The sequence below is a fragment of the Ovis canadensis genome, chromosome 14 (genome assembly GCF_042477335.2).
Source record: "Ovis canadensis isolate MfBH-ARS-UI-01 breed Bighorn chromosome 14, ARS-UI_OviCan_v2, whole genome shotgun sequence".
Classification (NCBI taxonomy): Eukaryota; Metazoa; Chordata; class Mammalia; order Artiodactyla; family Bovidae; genus Ovis; species Ovis canadensis.
Genome location: NC_091258.1, coordinates 78,854,656 through 78,867,687, shown reverse-complemented (window position 1 = coordinate 78,867,687; position 13,032 = coordinate 78,854,656). Strand labels below are relative to the sequence as shown.

The 13,032-nt window shown below is 48.0% G+C and overlaps 1 pseudogene; it reads right to left on the bottom strand.

Annotated features, from left to right (window-relative positions):
• Positions 1-3,539: 3,539 nt before the first annotated feature.
• LOC138419384 (zinc finger protein 671-like) lies at positions 3,540-9,491 on the bottom strand (annotated as a pseudogene).
• Positions 9,492-13,032: the final 3,541 nt, after the last annotated feature.

The window sequence follows — 13,032 nt, the reverse complement described above, 5'->3', positions numbered from 1 at the left end:
CACATACAGCTAGAGGAGGATGTCGGAGGCTCTTTGCAGAATCACTGATCATATTTTTCAAAATATAAATACAATCAGTCTTGACTCACCAAGTAGCATTATAGGTAATGGCAAGCATTTTACATAGATCACAGCTGTATACCTGTAAGTTCATTCTATTTTTTAAAACAATAAATGCAGGCAATTGTCATAAACTACTGGGTCTATTGTCAAACAGATGCATTTCTACAGACCATATGATTCAAAACGTTGAAGTATCAAGAGTAATTTCTATTAGACCTAAAGGGGCAGTGGAGTTAACATAGTCTCATATCATGGCTCACTGTGTGAGATGACAAAAGAATCATTCACGCCTAATTCAGAAGAACAAACTCAGGCTCCTCCTGCCTTCCACCATAACCCTCAACAGGCAGACCTGGTACCAATGTGTGATCGTCAGGTGGCCCAGCCTCATATCTAGTGGCTCAGGTCATGGTCCTCTTCAAGATATCATCTTTCCATCACCTGGAGCTACAGCTCCCACAGAAGTGATAATTCCTGGGGAGGTGTGACAACTGGAACTATTGAGGTCCACAGAGGTACCCCAGGAAGGAGTATAAATGAGAAGATAAATTGAAGAAACATTTTTCACAATCACTCCAGCCCATTTCCATTGGCCAAAATTTATTTGCATGCTTCCAAGTTACGTTAGGGAGGGTGGTGGGACATGCCTATCCTCCTGGGTGTCCAGAAGGAGAAAAGAGTATTGGAGAACAAGTAGCCAGTTTTCTAGCACAAAATATTGATTAGATCACCAGATGCCCATTTTTATTATTCATCTTCTGCATTCTACACTCTTACATCTTCATTCATGTGACCAGATCATAATTTATTTAAGCATGTTCCTACTGATGGTTGGGTTGGTTGTTTCAACCTCTTGGCTGTTATCAATAAATTTGTTGTAAACTTTCATGTATATATATCTGGGAGAAAAAAAAGTCCTCATTTTAAATGGGTTATATGCTTAGAATTGGATTTGCTTATTTCTAATATATAACATATATACATATGTTGAAATTTAATCTTGACACATAAAGAGTTAAAATTGAAATTAATGAAAGCACTGTGTAAGAATTAATTAATTGGCTTGTGGAATTTGCAACAGAAACCATTGGGTGTACCATTACCATTTGTAAACTGCATTGTGAGCAACTGCTCAGTCATGTCTGAGCATGACTGGGACATGCTGAGACTCTTTCTGACCCTACGGACTGTAGCCCTCCAGGCTCCCCTGTCCAAGGAATTCTCTAGGCAAGAATAGTGGAGTGGGGTGCCATTTCCTGCTCTGGGTGATCTTCCCAACCCAGAGATCAAGTCCACGTCTCTTGTATTTCCTGCCCTGGCAGGTGGATTTTTACCAGTGCAGCACCTGGGAAGCATGTCACACCCTTTGTATCAATAAAATTTGTAATCAACTTACATAATCTATATGCACTTTTTAAAAATACGAATTTATTTTCATTGGAGGCTAATTACTTTACAACATTGTACTGGTTTTGCCATACATCAACATGAATCCACCACAGGGTGTACACGTGTTCCCCATCCTGAACCCCCCTCCCACCTCCCTCCCCATCCCATCCCTCTGGGTCATCCCAGTGTGGCAGCCGCAAGCATCCTGTATCATGCATCGAACCTGGACTGGCGATTCGTTTCATATATATTATACGTTTCAATGCCACTCTCCCAAATCATCCCACCCTCTCCCTCTCCCACAGAGTCCAAAAGACTGTTCTATACATCTGTGTCTCTTTTGCTGTCTCACATACAGGGTTATCGTTACCATCTTTCTGAATTCCATATATACGCGTTAGTATACTGTATTGGTGTTTTTTTTCTGGCTTACTTCACTCTGTATAATCGGCTTGTTTCATCCACCTCACTAGATCCACGGTTTTCTTAAGAGCAGAGTTAAATGTTTATCATCACATTCTCTGTGTATACATCTGATTATCTGCACTTGGGAATGCCCATGTAAATGTGTGTGCATGTGAGCAGGTGAGCTGTTGTGTGTCTCTGGATGGTTCCCCCTATTCATGTACAACCATCTGTACATCTGCCAACGTGGCTGTACAAAGGTGTCTACCTTTGCCTCTCTCCCTGTGCCCCTCTCTGTGTACCTGTTGCTGCTTGTGTCCTGTGTAGCGTGTGTGTGTTCAGGAGTTTCTCTCTGGGTGTCCCCATCTCCGCACACCAGTGCCCCACGTCTGCATGTACGTATCTTTGCGCCAGTGGATGCATCTGTGTGTTGTACGTGCACATCCCTGTGAGCACTGTTCATGGTACGTATGGGACTTGTGAGCACACGTACCTGGGCGTCCTGTGTCTGTTTTCATGAGTGTGTGTGTCTTTGGTCAACATAAACAAATCCTCTCTATTCTGTGTCCTGGCGGCTATCTGTGTGTCCATCTGCATAGCATTTTGTGTCCCGCATGTGTCCAAGTTGCACGTCTGCAGATTCATATTTGTGGAACCCTGTGTGTGATGGCGCTGCAGTCTCCTGCTAGTCTCTGTGAACCCCATGGCTGCTCTGAGTGTGCCCTGCATGTGCCTGCCGCTGGGTGCCCGTGACAAGGCGCCCACACTGGACCCACGTCTCCTGCTCTGCACTGGCCTTGTCACCCTGAGGGAGTCTTGCCGCGAGGGCTTCGCGAACAGCTGGGCACTCCTGAACAGCATCCCTGCAGAATATATGTGCCCTTGGCTTGTCCCAACGCAGAATTCACCTTCTCTGGGAGACCCCACTGACAAGCCCCTCAGGTGAGCCACCTCCGTGCCCAGACCCTACCCTCAGAACTCCCTACACTGAACTTTCGATTTCTCACGTGCCTCAGGATCATCGTGTGCCCCGCTCCCCATCACTGCACAGGAGGTTCCCTCTGTCTAGAATTCGACGTGTGGGCTGATTTCTATCTGTATCTCAGATTCAAATTACATGCCATGGAAGGGCTGTGATTGGAAGGGGAACAGCAGAGTTCAGGGGGCCCTGGGGATCAGGCAGCCAGTCTGATACTCACCTCTGAACTCTGGGTTTTTCCTGTTGAACACTGTTCCCCTAAAATGAAGACTGCCAGCTATTTCTCCAGCAAAGAGGGGCTTACACAAGATCAGCTGAGAACTGTGATTTGGAGCCTGCAATAACGGCGCGCCACCCAACAAGGACCTGCATGGCAAGGGAACACTTTCACAGAGGGGAAACGTGAGTCAGGAGAAAGAGTCCAGGGCTTTTCCTTGACTGCGTCTTTTCCTGGAAGAAGAGGAACCTTTGACCTTCCTGTTGGGCTCTGCTGTCAGCGGCAGGGCGTGAGAGCTCCCTCCTGCTGGTCTCCTGACTCTATGTAACCAAGGTTTCTATTTTACACACACAAATACTCAAGCCCAAGCCTAAGTGATATGACCAAGGCCGTGTGGCTGGGGATGGGCATGGTGCAGACAAGTTGTAATCCCAATCAATGTCATCCTCAAGCTCCAGAAGAAATAAAAACAGGTCATTAAAGAGATAGGAGCACTTCCACGTTTATTATAGTTCACAACAGCGAAGATGTGGAAGCAACCAAAACGCCCGTCAACGGATAAAGGAATAAAAACACACATACATCGACAACGGACTACGACTCAGCCTTGAGAAAAAAGGAAATCCTGCCATTTTCAACAATACAGATGGACCTTGAGGATATTATGCCAAGTGATATACATCAAATATTGTATAATATCCCTCATATGTGGAAAAAGCAAAACAAAACCAAAAACTGAGCTGGAAAACATTACAGTGATGGTTACCAAAGGCCGGGGGTGGGGTCAGGGGGTGGGAGAGAAGATGCTCACGGGCATACACTTACACCTCATAGGCAAATAATTCCGAGATCTAACATACAGTACAGGGATTACAGACAATAAAACTATATTATAAACATTAAACTTGCCAAGAGATGGTATCTTATTTGTTCCCACCACTAGAAGAGATGATAATTCTATGGCTAACAGAGGCTAACTGATGCTACGATGGCAATCATACTACAGTGTAAATGTATCAGATAAATATGATGTACATCTTAAATGTACAGTTATATGTCAATTATATCTCGATAATTATGGATAAATAAAAATGAAGACTTAAACTGTTTCATGTAGTAAAGTAAAATGTACCCATTCATAAGTGTGCCCCTATGTCTTTAGATTACAATTTTAGACAACATTTTTGTATCTTAAGTTTTAAAGGCCTCATAAACCAAGGTGTCACCTAAGATGATGTTTTGTAACAAGTAACATTTGCAGAGATGTTCTCAAGCTCCCAGCTTTCCTGGTGGGGCGTGGCACACAGTGCGTATTAATTCAGGTGTTTAATCTCTCAAACACCTCCCCTGCCACCCAAAAACAACAACAACAAAATGCCAGCCAAGAGGAGAGTGAAAAAGTTGGCTTAAAGCTCAACATTCAGAAAACAAAGATCATTGCATCTGGTCCCATCACTTCATGGGAAATAGACAGGGAAACAGTGGAAACAGTGTCAGACTTTATTTTTGGGGGCTCCAAAATCACTGCAGATGGTGATTGCAGCCGTGAAATTAAGATGCTTACTCCTTGGAAGAAAAGTTATGACCAACCTTAGATAGTATATTCAAAAGCAGAGACATTACGTTGCAGACTAAGGTCCGTCTAGTCAAGGCTGTGGTTTTTCCTGTGGTCATGTATGGATGCGAGAGTTGGACTGTGAAGAAAGCTGAGCGCCAAAGAATTGATGCATTTGAATTGTGGTGTTGGAGAAGACTCTTGAGAGTCCCTTGGACTGCAAGGAGATCCAACCAGTCCATTCTGAAGGAGATCACCCCTGGGATTTCTTTGGAAGGAATGATGCTAAAGCTGAAGCTCCAGTACTCTGGACACCTCATGCAAAGAGTTGACTCATTGGAAAAGACTGATGCTGGGAGGGATTGAGGGCAGGAGGAGAAGGGGACGACAGGGGATGAGATGGCTGGATGGCATCATGGACTCGATGGACGTGAGTCTGAGTGAACTCCGGGAGATGGTGATGGACAGGGAGTCCTGGCGTGCTGCGATTCATGGGGTCGCAAGGAGTTGGACACGACTGAGTGATTGAACTGAACTGAATAAACTGTCATTGGTTTCTCAGGAAAATCAGAAAAAAAGTCATAAATACATTTATTTGCCTGCTATATTTTTCAGTGCCTTGTAATGGCAGAGCTATGGTTGAAGATTTTTGAAACTGCACAGTAGCCACTGGTTCTCTCTCCTTTATACATCCTCAGATGCAATCTCCTAGGATGGACCAATTTCCTGTATGACTCTTCAAATGACAATAAGTGATAACTGATCTCAGAAGATTTTCTCACAGCATACGAACACTTGTTTCTCTTTGGTATAATTCCTCAGAGTACAAAGCTTCCTCTGTTCAGGAGATTTTCCCCAGGAGTTACATTCAAAAGGTCTTTTCCCAGTATGAGTTCTCTGACAGTGCCTGAGACAAGTTCACGTGCAAAAGGCTTTGGCCCATTTCTCACGCTCACAGGGTTTCTCCCCAGCATGAACACTCTGAGGCTTGGTAAGGAATGAATGAATGAAGAGGTACTGTCCACATTCGCTAGATTCACGTTTCTCCCTCGTGTGAGCCTTCCCGTATGGAATCAGGGAGGAACTATAACTAAAGGCTCTCTTTCTCCAGCATGGATCCTATTAGGCCAGACAAATAAGGGTGAATGAAGGCCTTTCCACACTCACTGTACTCTGGGGTCCTCTCTCGTGAGAACCCTCACATGATGAGAGGAAAAACAGTTGTCACAGCAGGTATACCTACATACTTTGCACTCAAAGTATGACTGTTTCTGGAGTGCGACATGTTACTTAGAACAAAAGCAGAGCAGACACAAGATACTTTCCCACATTCTTTGCATTTATAAGGCTTCTCAGAGTGAATGCGCTATTGCTGCATGAGCCTGACCACTCCTGTGGTTCTGCTGAGCATAAATCCTCATGTGCTGACTTGGGCCCACCCTCAGGAGAAAGGCACATCAACATTTGTTAAACCGTCCCACATTTTCTTCCACTTGCAGAGACTTGCCTGTGTAGATCACGGAAGCCTTCCCTGGTGCACGTGAGTTCTGTTTACGAAAAGCATCTACCGGAGGATTGCTCCAGTGACTGCTGGAGTGCAGACTGTCACCTGTTCTCACACCACGGTGTTCACAGCTCATCCTCCTGAAGACTCTGCTTGTGGGAAGCTGTTCCTGGGCTCCAGGGCCCTTCGCATTTCTGATTTCTAGTTTGCTCCAACCCAGAGTCCCAGAGTCAACTGACCCTGGAGCAACATTCCCTCCAAGGGCCACTGAGAGGCAGAAGGCTTTATGGCCTCAGTTGTGCTTCCCGGCCCAACAGGAATCCAACACCCAAAAGGACCCCGAGGTGATGACAGCAGAGAATAAGCTCCCAGCATGCCCACCTGGCTTCTCCCCATGGCAAGGGGCCAGGAGCTGGCTGGGAACTTCTCACCACCCTCTCTGCAAGTGAAGGCTGTCTCTGATGTACAGGATCCGTAGTGCTTTACAAATGAAGCCTGGATTTTCTCTTCTGAAGATTCCATTCCACCACTTCTGCATCTGGTCAAGGTTTACACTATACCCGAAATCTCTCCCCATGATTCACCTGCTGGGAGTTCCCTGTGGCTCAGCCAGGGGCCAAACTGTCTTTCAAGACTGGGCCATGCATGTCGCAGGGGTGAGCCGTGTGGGTGGAGGGCTCAGCCTGGGTAGTTCTCATCTGCGGCTGACTCACAGGAACCCCCTGCTCAGAAGGTGCAGCCACACCCGCCACTCCGTGCCAACAACCTGAAGGAAGACAGATGTGGCTGAAGCGCACGTTCAGCTGGTGGCCTCCAGTAACAAATGTGCGTCTGATACAACTGGCAATGGGTCTGTGGGACTGCAGGCCTCACATGGGGCCCAGGATCAGGAGGAGGAGGGGCCTCTGACTGTTACAGAGGAAGGGAACCTCAGAGGAGGGGATACCAGGATGGGGCAGTGTGGCCAAGGGCACTCTGAACCGCACCATGCAGACGGTCTGAAGCAAGGCTCTTGGTTCCTTGTGCCAGGTGAGTGTTATGAAAAAGGGTCTAGCCAGGGGCCAGAAAAACCTGGCCTGACAGAATATCAAACCTGGCCCAGAACTGAATATCTGGCCTGACAGTGTTTAAGGGAAATGTAAAGATATGTGCACATCTCACGACATGTTAAAAGAAACCCAATGCTGTGGAGCGCTGCGTGGAGGAGCAAGAGGTCAGGTAAGACGTGCGACTAGAAAGGGGGGTGGAACAGGCAGGTACCTAAGGGCAGAGCAGCAGCGACAAACGAGCGAAGCATCAAAGACGGGGGAGGAGACACCACAGGCGCAGCGCAAACTGCTGTTATAAAGCAAAGCCAGCCCTGCTGCCCCGCGCTCTCTACTCACCGGGCCTGGGCCAGCCCTGCTGCCCGCGCTCTCTGCTCACCAGGCCTGGGCCTCCTCCAGGTCTTCTCTGCTCTGACCGGAGCAGTGTCTACCTCCTCAGGCACCCCAGGCTCCCCTCCGGCTCCAGCTGGGTAGCCCCATGAGACCTGGAAACTGCAAGTCCTAATGGGAAAGAACAGCTGATGAGGGGTCAGTAGTGACCCTGGGAGACCCCCTTCACAGAGAAGATGGCGGAATGGGGCAGAACCCGGGGCACAGGAGACCAGAGATCTGGCGTGTCGGGGGCAGACTGCAAGACTTCTCACCCCCAAATCCTTCATCTCAAAGCTCCCGGCAGCAGAGGTTGGGGCGGCTCTGGGAGAGGAGGGAGGTGCCCCTCACCCTGGGACTCACACTCTTACTCCAGGGAACAAGGAAAGAAGCTGCACCGTGACAGAAGTGTGAGACACCGAGAACTGCCCATAAGGAAAAACAACACTCAGCTCAGGAAACTGGGAATCACGTCCCTTTTAATGCCTTCCAGCTGAGTGCTGGCTGGGTTTAAACACTATTTTATAATGAACAGAAAATAATTTCGTTCATTAGAAAATAATGAAACACTGTGGGATGGCACTTCTGAGGGCAGGTTGTAAAAATATCAGTTTTTCTCCTGGATGCTGTCTCTTGCCCGTCATCTCAGAAATCAGCTGCCTTGTTGTGACTGGCTTAAGGAGAACACGACATGGCGAGCAACTGAGGGAGGGCTTCGTCCAACAGCCTCCTGGTCACGTGCATGACCCTGAAGGGAGATTCACCACCAGTTGAGCTTTCAGATCAGATGGAAACCCTGGGCAGCTTGCCAGCAAGGTCATGAAAGACCCTAAGCTAGGGGTACCCAAGTAGAATACGCCTGATTCTTTACCCAAAGCAACTGTAAGATAAATGTTTGTCTATTCAGTGCACTAAGCTTTGGGGTAATTTACCAGGTAGCAACAGCTAACTAAAAGAGGGGCTTACCCAGCGATGACACCAGTGCAAAGTTCTCCAGCATCACATCGCGGTACAGGAGTCTCTGAGCTTCCTCTAGCAGCTCCCACTCCTCCCGGGAGAAATACACGAACACATCCTCGAAGGTCACACTGCCCTGCCACGATGGGGACAGATAAGCTGGCAGGCAGCATCTCTCCCCAGAGCACCCCACGTCCCTCTCTTCCCCAGTCTCCCAACTCAGAGGAGACACCCGACTGTGCACCACACTGGTAGCTGCTCTCTCCTCTTTTCCCTCTGATTACGTGTGCAGCCCAGAGCAAAACCAGGCAGGTGGGCAGAAAAAAATACTTCCTAAGCTAAGTACAGTATGACCGACCTCAAACTCTCTCCTGCCAGCCTGTTGTCCTGGTGTCATTCAAACTGGATCTCCCAGGTGAGCTCGGGCTCACCTTCTCCCACCAGTCCCCTGGACTTGGATCTTAAAGCTCTCGGCTCACAATCCTCCCAGGCTCCCTGCCTCTTCCCTCACTTCCACAGCCTCCTCTGTGCAGCCAGAGGAAAGCTACGTAAGGAAACGGGTTAAATCACCTCCATCTTCTCTCCAAACTTTCAGAGGGGAGGTCTAGCTTCTCTGTCTGTCATTCCAGGCCTGGCCTCAGCCCGGGTGCTCTCTGTTCCCCTAAGGCACAATGTAGACCTTGGTCACTCCCAACTCTGGCTCACCCCTGAGAGTCGGCACATGGTGCCGAAACTTACCCCCGCAGTTGTCATTTCAGGAATCTATTCATATGCCTGAATTCGGTAGCCTACCCCAGAAGTAACTCCCTCCAGAGACCCGCGACCAAGAACCGGGAGAAGGGAAGGCAGAGTCCCAGGAAAAACAGCAGCAGCTACCGCCAGGGGCGTGGCTCTGGGTGCCCCTCCACTCACCTGCGCCGGGTTCATCAGTGCTGCCGCACCTGCCACTGCCACGGGACACAGTGGGCGGAAAGGGGCCCCGAGAGGCGGGAGACCAGGGCAGGGTCACCTCGGGCCGCGCCTCAAACTCCGAAGCTCGCTATAAAATGAAGTCAAACAACAACCAAAAAAATGACGTCAAATGCCCGAAAGGCCCAGGCCGCCGTCCTCGGGGCCCTTGGCGACTGAGCGTGGGTGGAGGCCTGCAGAAACGTGCAGTCTTGGCGGAGCCTGGCAAACGCCAGGCGCGAAGCCTCCTGTCCCATAGACGGGGACACAGTGTCACGGCGAAGGAGCCGGAGCTGGGGCGTCACGGCTCCGACGGGGTGCGGAGACAGGCCCGCTGTCTCGCTCGCCTTCCACGCCCGGCCCTAGAGACACGGTCCCGGACCTGTGCTCCGGTCCACGTGGTCGCCTCTCAACCATCAACCGCTCCCGGAAGGAGGCTCTACCGCAACGAGACCGGAACTCCCGCCCCGAAGCCGCCGGAAACGTCCCTTCCCGGATTGTGATTGGCCCAGGGGTGAAGGCGGAAGTGCCGGTGGCATCGGCTTCTGTGCAACATACTTAACTCCCAGCCCGTGCCCGAGCGCGTGCGCCTTTTCTCTTCTCGTTGGCGATGGCCCCTCGGCACCAGGCGGAGAGACTAGAAGATAACTTAGCTTCACTTTTCCTAATACAGGGCGCGGCTCCCTCTTAAAGGAGAGTGCCCAAATTGCCACAGGCCTGGGGGCAGTGCCCCGCCTTCTCTGATCACTGCAGGACTTAGGGCTCCATCCAGACGCAGGGCATGAGCTTGGACTAGTGCTGAGTTCACAAGCTATGGATAACTCTTAAAGAGATGCGAATGCCAGACCAGCTTACCTGCCTCCTGCAAAATCTGTATGCAGGTCAAGAAGCAACAATGGACATGGACCAACAGACTGGTTCAAAATCGTTTCCAGCAGTCACGTATGGGTTTAAGAGTTGGACCATAAAAAGGGCTGAGCGCTGAACAACTGATGCTTTTGAGCTGTGGTGTTGGAGGACTCTTGAGAGTCCCTTGGACTGCAAGTGGATCAAACCAGTGAATCCTATAGCAAATCAATCCTGAATATTCATTGGAAGGACTGATGCTGAGGCTGAAGCTCCAATACCCTGGCCATCTGAAGCAAAGAGCCGTCTCATTAGAAAAGACCCTGATGCTGTGAAAGATTGAAGGCAGGAGAAGGGCATGACAGAGGATGAGATGGTTGGGTGGCATCACCGACTTGATGGACCGGTTTGAGTAAGCTCCGGGAGATGGTGAATGACAGGGAAGCCTGGGGTGCTGCAGTCCATGGGGTCCCAAAGAGTTGGACACGACTGACTGAACGTTACTACTGTCATTAGTATTAACATGGGGCTTCCCTGGTGAATAGGACAGTACAGAATCTACTTGCAGTGCAGAAGACCCAGGTTCGATCCCTGGATTGGGAAGATCTCCTGGAGAAGGGCGCTTCCCTGTTAGCTCAGATGGTAATGAATCTGCCTGCAATGCGGGTCTGAGACACAGGTTCGATCCCTGAGTCAGAAAGATCCCCTGGAGAAGGGAATGGCAACCCACCCCAGATCCTTGCCTGGAGAGTTCCATGGACAGAGGCGCCTGGCCAGCTGCAGTCCGTGGGATTGCAGACACAATGCTTTCACATACAAGGCTGTGAAAAGGCTAAGCCATGGATACCTCTTTGCAAGAATGTTGGCATTATTTATGAAAACATGATTCCTTGACTTGGCAAGTAGCCTCTCAGGACTTCCCTGGTGGCTCAGATGGTAAAGTGTCTGCCTACAATGTGGGAGACCTGGGTTCGATCCCTGGGTTGGGAAGATCCTCTAGAGAACGAAATGGCAACCTACCCCAGTACTCTTGCCTGGAAAATCCTAAGGACGGAGGAGCCTGGTAGTCTACAATCCATGGGGTCGCAAAGAGCAACTAGACTTTCAAACGTTTCAAACTCTCAGGTACTGATTAAATGCTTTACATAAAAAGCATTCATTTGTATGTACTATTTTGCATAGTCCTTTTTTTCTATCCATATTTAGTTATCTCTTAAAGAGCAGATAGACTTCTTAAACTACAGGTAGGCACGATGCCCAGAGTTGCATTATTACAAGTAAGAGTCTGATCTTGGGAACATCAGGACTAAGTGCCCTCAGGTCCAAGTGGAGTGGAGTTGATGGTTTCACGTCTATGACATGATGACATGTCATCAAGTTCCCAGTAACCTGGGCCTCCTTCTTGCCCTCCTGTCCTCTTCTTCTGGCAGACTTGGGTACAAATATGTGATGATGAGATGGCCTGGCTGGAAGCTCAGAGGCTTTTCAGGTCATGAGGACCTGTCCTCATCAAGACATCATTGCCATCAACCCACCTTCTGAACCTACAGCACCCGAGGGAGCACTAAGTCCTGGGGAGGTTTGAGACTGAGAGCCACTGAGGAGATTCCCAGAACGGTGCACAAATGCAAGAACAATTAAGACACGCACCCACAACCACTTCCGCATGTATCATCCGGCCACAACCCATTCACATGGTCCCAGGGTTAACTGTTAAGGAAAGCTGGGACACGCTGACCACCCAGGCAGCCAAAAAGAGACAATGGGGTTTGTTAGCCATCTAGTCAGTTTATGTCGCAATCCATCAGTTTGGTTACCAGACATATTATTTCTCCTATGCATTCCACACAGTCATCCTTTTATTATTCCAAGAACTCAAAACTCTATCTAATTACTGAGCCTGTTAGAATTTCTAGGATGTGTTGTTCTTGTACCATGTTCAAATACTGTTCCTTAATACCAGGAAACTATTAACACAAAATAAATCACCTCCAGTCACATACAACATAGTGGGTCCAGGACATAGTGGAAGGATATACTGAAAATGTTTCTCAAAAAGAGAATGAAGTAGTAGATAACTAACCCACACATAACACAACACTGTAAAGCAACTGTACTCCAATGAACTACATTTAAGGCCAGAGGAAAATGAGCCCAGGTGAAAGGCCTGCAGTGACCGAGGACCGAAGATGCAAGGAAAGGGCACCTGTGAATAAATGCAGTTAATTCATTATCTATGCAAAACATGAACAATATCTTGTTGAGAACAATGGAATTACCATGTGATCCTCAATAATATCCACTACATCGTGCAAAAGATTAAGATATTAACTTATACTTTGTTGTGTTAAAGACATGAATATAATTTTTAAACTTAAACACTAATAAAACAGAAGTATATACATTACCAACTAAAAGTGAAGTTTAGAATGTAAATAATCTACAGAAATTTTTAAAAAAATGCCTAAGACACAGACCTGAAAAGCACAATAGGAAGATGCATTTTAAATCAAATATGCCAGCTATCACATGAAATGGATATGTAATAAATGTTTGAATTGGTTGTCAGTAGTTTTTAGTAGGCTGAAAACTATCCAGCAATATTCAGTTTATAAGTCACAGTTTTGAAGATATGTTACAGAGATAAAGCAAATAAAAATTTGGAAAATAAATACATTAGAGTTAGCACAAAATAAATATATATAAAACTGACAATACACAGGACCATAAAAAGATAAATCTAATTTGCATAGG